The following is a 6,329-nucleotide window of genomic DNA, read 5'->3' as shown; positions in this document are numbered from 1 at the left end:
TACGTTCCCCTTCAATAGCCGAATGTGTAACACTTGCCCATTTACATCCTCCCTCCTCAGTACTCAAAGGCACAAACACACCTTCCAGGTGAAGCAGCACTTTACCTGTACTTCACACAATCTAATCTATTGCATTTGCTGTCACAATGTGGTCTCCTCTACATTGGGGAAACAAAATATAGACTGGGTGACCTCTTCACAGAACACCTATGTTACACTTGTGAAAACGACCCTGAACTTCCAGCTACCTGTTTCCTCAACACACCACCCTGTTCCCTGACCAGTCTCTCTGATTCAGACTTGCTACAGTGCTCTAGCAAAGCTCAGCATAAGCTTGGGGACCTAATATACAGTTCAATAACTTTAGAGCTTGAACTCTCCTATGTCCTCGATCCCGCCCCACACACCAAGCCTTGTGATCTCACAGTCTGCTGTTACACACTACTCATTGTTAGCCTCTAACACAGTCAATAGATATGGAGCTGGAAAAGCACAGGAGGTCAGACAGCATCTGTTAAGCAGGAAAGTGAACATTTCGGGCCAAAACCCTTTGTCAGGACACTTCATTAGCCATGAACGGTCTCCATTAACAGCTATTCATCCTCCTAACCAGATCGTTATTCAGTCCTTTGTCCAATTGTTTTTCTCTCTCTTGGGCTCTATCCCCACTTATGGTTTACTCCTTACCCCCTCCGCCCACATTATATTCTGCATTTAAAAAAAAACATTTTCCTAGCTACCATCAGTTCTGAGGAAGGGTCACTGGACCTGAAACATTAACTCTGATTTCTCTTCACAGATGCTGAAAGACCTGCTGAGCTTTTTCAGCAATTACTGTCTTGGTTTCGGACTTACGACATTCATAGCTATTTCTGTTTCTTCTCTCAATCATGTTGTTTGGCAGTATCACCTTGCCAGATGGGAGAGACGTTAACAGATCCAATAAGTCAAAACCATGCATCCGTAAGGCACCGTAGACTATCAGTAGCAGCAGAATTATATTCAATCACAACCTACAGCCTCATGATCCAGCATATCCCCATAAACATTAACTCAATCTATAATCCTAACCCATCAAATCATATCAATAAAAAGTGCAGAAAGGCAAGCCAGAAGTCACAACACTCATAGCTAAAACTGAGGTTTCAATCTCATGATGCTACATCACCAACTTTGTTGGCAGATATAGGACTAGGAGGGAAACTAATAATTGAAACTAACATTTTAGGATTGATTTAGTTCAGTTATAATCACAATTAATCTATTTGATTAATCTGATATTACAGTGTGCTTAAATATAGCCAATATAGATTGACATTCTAGCATCATGTGACTTTACTTAGGTTTATTTGACAGAGAAATACAGCATGGGATTGTGCACAAGGTGAAGAGCATAACCTAAATGTTTTAGACTTACAGTTGTAAGGTCGACAAGCATCATTCTTGTTTAAGATCCAGACTTTGAAGGTTGAATAAGAGAGAGATATAGCAGACCCAAGCTTGATAGCCCTTATCATGGCCCAGCCAAGTCCTTGTACTAGTATATTAAAAAATATAGCAATTAACTAAATGTAACTCTTGTATTCATTAGCTATATAACAAAGCAAGTTTGTAATTGAATAATCCAGATTTAACTCATTTTGTCGACAAGAGTATACTCTACAAACTTCCATATTAAAACAATATAAGTAGCATAAACTGTTTCTGAGCATTAAACCAAGTAGAACTAAACCACGGAAAAACAAACTGGTAGTGATAAGTATATGAGGTAATGGGAATTTCATCATTTAAGTGAGGATTGAGACAGAAGTCCAAGATATGAATCATTGAGTCCAAATTACACATGCCTTCCTTTTCCTTTGAACAAAGAAGCAAAGAATATTTATCTTAGTAAAGTCACAATAACAAACTTAATGAAGTCTAAATTGGACTTAAGTGGCTCCTGTACTGGAGCTGCCATCAACATATTAAGATTTCCCCTCCTAGCTTGAGCTGTTTCAATTTAAGCTTCCTTCCTCTTTCCTGGAATTTTTGTTTGATGACCTAGTTCTAACTCTGCTGCTCCAATTTTAATTTTTCTCAGAACCTTCACCTTACAATTTAAGATGGTTTTACACTCATTTTACGATTTGTCTTCCTGACTATTCAGTACAACTGAACTCTAAGTACCTTGAAACATCTAAGTCTTCCAAGGTCAGTACCAGTAATTGTTGGTCAGCTACGTTATTCTGTTCTGTGAATGTGGACATCTTAGCAATATAGTTTTACAGATCCAAAAAAGGGTTTTTTACAGTGTGCTGTAGCATGGCTTTTGAAGGAATTTTTTTTGCCACTCCAATTCTTTCATTTGCCTGCACATACAACATTGGGGGATTATTGTTCAGGATTGTAACAATCACGTGAGAGGGGGTGAACTAGTTTTTCCTCTTTCTAACCTTTATGGTCAGTCAAAACAAAGGTTTAAGTTCTTCCTAGTGTCAAGCTAAACTTTCTCCAATTAAAAACATCATTACCTAAATTTTACTACAGCAACAAGGAGCCAATTACAAAGCTTTCTCAAATTAAAAAAGAACAATTACCCACTAAACCAAACAGTAAGATAGCACCAAGGAACATCAGCATACACCTTTTGTGCTGTCACTTCGGCCAGAGATAAAGCAAGAGAGTGTCAAGTGTCAAAGTACATTCCTTTGAGTGTTTGTGTGATGCAAGGTTTTAACCCATGATCACAATTTGGATTCTTGCAGCCATGAGCAGTTGCAAATATTGCAGTAATCTTTTAACTTTTGATTTCTTGTTGTACCCTTCCACTCAGTGCTGTAATCAGTCACATTTTGACTCAAGAGGCAGAGACAACACTTTTGCGATCCTTTGATCAGTTCTGCAGCCCATAATCCATCTCTCCTGCCTTGCTGAATAAGCTCCTAGAAATATAAGAGAGCTGTATATTCTGTCCCCACAAGTTATGAATTTAAGCTTAATTGTAGATGAGTTTTCATCTCCAACATATGAAGTTTCTAACAGTGGTGTAAAACAAAACTGGAGAGAAGGGCTTTTTTCGTACCTTTCATGGGGCTGATTCATCTAATTCTCTTAGGTAAAATGTCGATTGCAGCTCAGATTAATCTTTCACTAATCCAAACTGGATTCATGAACTTGGCCATCTTGTGTGGCATTGTACTCTTTGCTATCTTACCCCACCCTCCTCTCTGACCTATCATCTCCATCTCCACCCCCATTCACATTGTACTCTTTGCCACCTTCTCCCCAAGCACCCCTCCACCCCCAAACCCCATTTATCTCTCCACCCTGGAGACTTCCTGCCTCTATTCCTGATGAAGGGCTTTTGCCTGAAACGTCGATTTTCCTGCTCCTCGGATGCTGCCTGACCTGCTGTGCTTTTCCAGTACCACTCCGATCTAAACTCTGGTTTCCAGCATCTGCAGTCCTCACTTTTGCCATCTTTTGTGGGTCAGGTGAAACCCTGTGTCCATTTAACTGTTTCAGTCCATCAAAATCCTCAGTATTAAATAATCCAATGGAATTCAAAATTCAACAATTCGCACTTTACTGACTAACGTCAAGATGATCTAATGAATTACAGATATGGAGTTCAGGGATTGGGAAAAAGAAAATAAAATTGACAATGTAAAACATTGGTGATTACGAAGGAACCCAAGAGGGAATTGGGTTGAGTAAGTAATTAACATAGTATTAATTGAGACCAGAAGAACAAGAGGAAACTTTAAAACCACAAGGAGACAAATGATGTTCTATGGATCTTAAGCAGAAATGTTGGAGTGCCTAATCACTACCAGTAGGATTGACAGAAGAACAGACAGCTGGCAACAAAGAAAGCAGCTGGACAACATTAGAGATTGGCTTAAAAAAAAATTCCAGTAAGGTTAAACAGTTGTTGCTATGAAGACTATAGTCACTTCCATCCCTTGGCATAGCACTTAAGATAATAAAGTGTATTAAAGAATGTATTAAAATGGATCCATGATTAGATTAAGTTAATCTCCTGATGACATTTTTTTGAATTAATATAACTAATTTCCAAATTTAGACTGGGAGTTAAGTGTAATAGATAAACATTCACCAGGTATCAAAGCAGTTTACTTGCAATAGGATGAACTTTATACAACTTAGGTACCTTTTATAATTTGAATTTGTGCTCCCTTCTACTACTCTTACTTTATTCCAGATTAAAGTTTCCTAAACCATTTACTATTTAACACAAGTCTAAGATCATCTCTCTGTGTTGAAAGATCAGACTCAAACCCCTCAACCTAGGGATCAGCTTTCAATGTTTGATCATCATCCTTGTTTTTTGGCATCCAAAACCACCACATTGCTCGAGTCACTGGCTGACCATAGCACACTAACAATCTCCTCTTGTAACATAATTCAACTGGACAAGTTCCTGTCTTCCCAAATTTGAATATCTGCAGAGAGATTTCTGTCCTGCCATTGTACCAAAATATTTCTCATTGAAATCACAAATGATTACTTATTTGACCATACAAAGTAAACGGGAACATATTGATTTGTCTACAGCTTTGTCCCTCCCTGTAAACCCCTCCAATTATTGGAGAAATCTGCACTTGTCCACTCTGGACCCTCAAGCCTTCCCAATTTAATAACTACCCTAAAATAAAACAAAAGAACTGAGGATGCTGTAAATCAGAAACTAAAACAGAAGTTGCCAGAAAAGCTCAGCAGGTCTGGTAGCAGATGTGAAAAGAAATTAAAGTTAACATTTTGGTCCAGTGACCCTTCCTCAGAAGGCCATCTCCCCAATCTGGCTGAAATGTCTTACTTAATTTTATAGATTTCATGTGAAATACCTTGGAATAAAATATTATTGTGTAATTTGCTCTCAAGGCAGAGGTAGATATTCTTGACAAACAAGGGAGTCCAAGGGAGTTAAAGGGGCGGCACAGTGGCTCAGACTGCTGCCTCACAGCACCAGGATCCCAGGGTCAATTCCAGCCTAGGGTGACTGTCTGTGTGGAGTTTGCACATTCTCCACATGTCTGCGTGGGTTTCCTCCAGGTGTTCCAGTTTCCTCCCACAGTCCAATAGATGTGCAGGTCAAGTGAACTGACCATGCTAAATTGTTCATAGTGTTAGGTGTGTTAGTCAGAGGGAAATGGGTCTGGGTGGGTTACACTTCTGAGGGTCGGTGTGGACTGGTTGAGCCGAAGGGCCTGTTTCCACATTGTAGGGAATCTAATCCAATCTAGGTTATCAGGGATAGGTAAGAATCAGATCAGTCTTGAACTTATTGAATGGCAAATTAGGGGGTATAAGATTTACTCCATCCCAAATTTGCATATCATCTAAAGAAGCATTACTCTGTGCCCTTGGTTGTTATTGGTATGATAATGCTAAAGTTAAGTGCTGATAATCAATAGCATTGTTACAGAGATGTGAAGTGATGCTATAAATGGCCATGTTTATCACCCTTTTTGAAACAAATACTCATACATCTGCCATTTTGCAAAGAAGTAATAAGTACACTATTCATTGATTTTCCAATGATTGTTAGTCTCTTGAAATTTCTATCAAACTTCTAAAGTTTGGCCCATCTAATTCATCTCAAAGTCCAATATTTTGACTGGATACTTTTCAGCTGTTACATCATTGCTTTATTTTCTCTTGGGATGGTGCAATGAAATTTACTATTGCATACCCATGAATTTCAAACCCAGTTAGCTTTTAAACATCTAAGTACATTCCTGGCCACTGCTCTATTACATTGAAATGATATTTCATTGCTGTCATTTGTTGATGTAGATGTACATTTTTCAGTTTCCTTGGTTCCTCTAATCACCAATTAAATCTAGTGTTAGTATAATATTCTATACTTTTCAGGGAACCCCTTTTCCTTGACAAAAACTGAAAGAACTGTGACTGCTGGAAATCAGAAACAAAAACAGAAATTGCTGGAACAGCTCAGCAGGTCAGTTTTGGGAAAGGGTCACTGAATCCGAAATGTTAACTCTTGACAGATGTTACCAGACCTGCTGAGCTGTTCCAGCAATTTCTGCTTTTGTCCCTTTTCCTTTACATGTAGATGTAGTTTTCTTTTCTTATTCCAACTATTTATTAAATTCCTTTCAAATTTTTTGACAATCATTCAAGATCAATTTTTTTCTTATCTGAAGCAGGTCCGGGCATTACTCTTTAAAGAATGCTCCATTTGTTTTCCATGAAAGTATTGGTAAGCCATCCCTCTGCAATGCAAGCACTTGAATATTTCCCTTCTCTCTTTTAATTTATAAATCATGATTTGAGTTTAATAGAGCGTCAAGTCTTTTTCT

This window comes from Hemiscyllium ocellatum, chromosome 19 (assembly GCF_020745735.1).
Source record: "Hemiscyllium ocellatum isolate sHemOce1 chromosome 19, sHemOce1.pat.X.cur, whole genome shotgun sequence".
NCBI classification, from domain to species: domain Eukaryota; kingdom Metazoa; phylum Chordata; class Chondrichthyes; order Orectolobiformes; family Hemiscylliidae; genus Hemiscyllium; species Hemiscyllium ocellatum.
The sequence above is the reverse complement of the archived record's forward strand: the minus strand, read 5'-3'. Positions refer to the sequence as shown.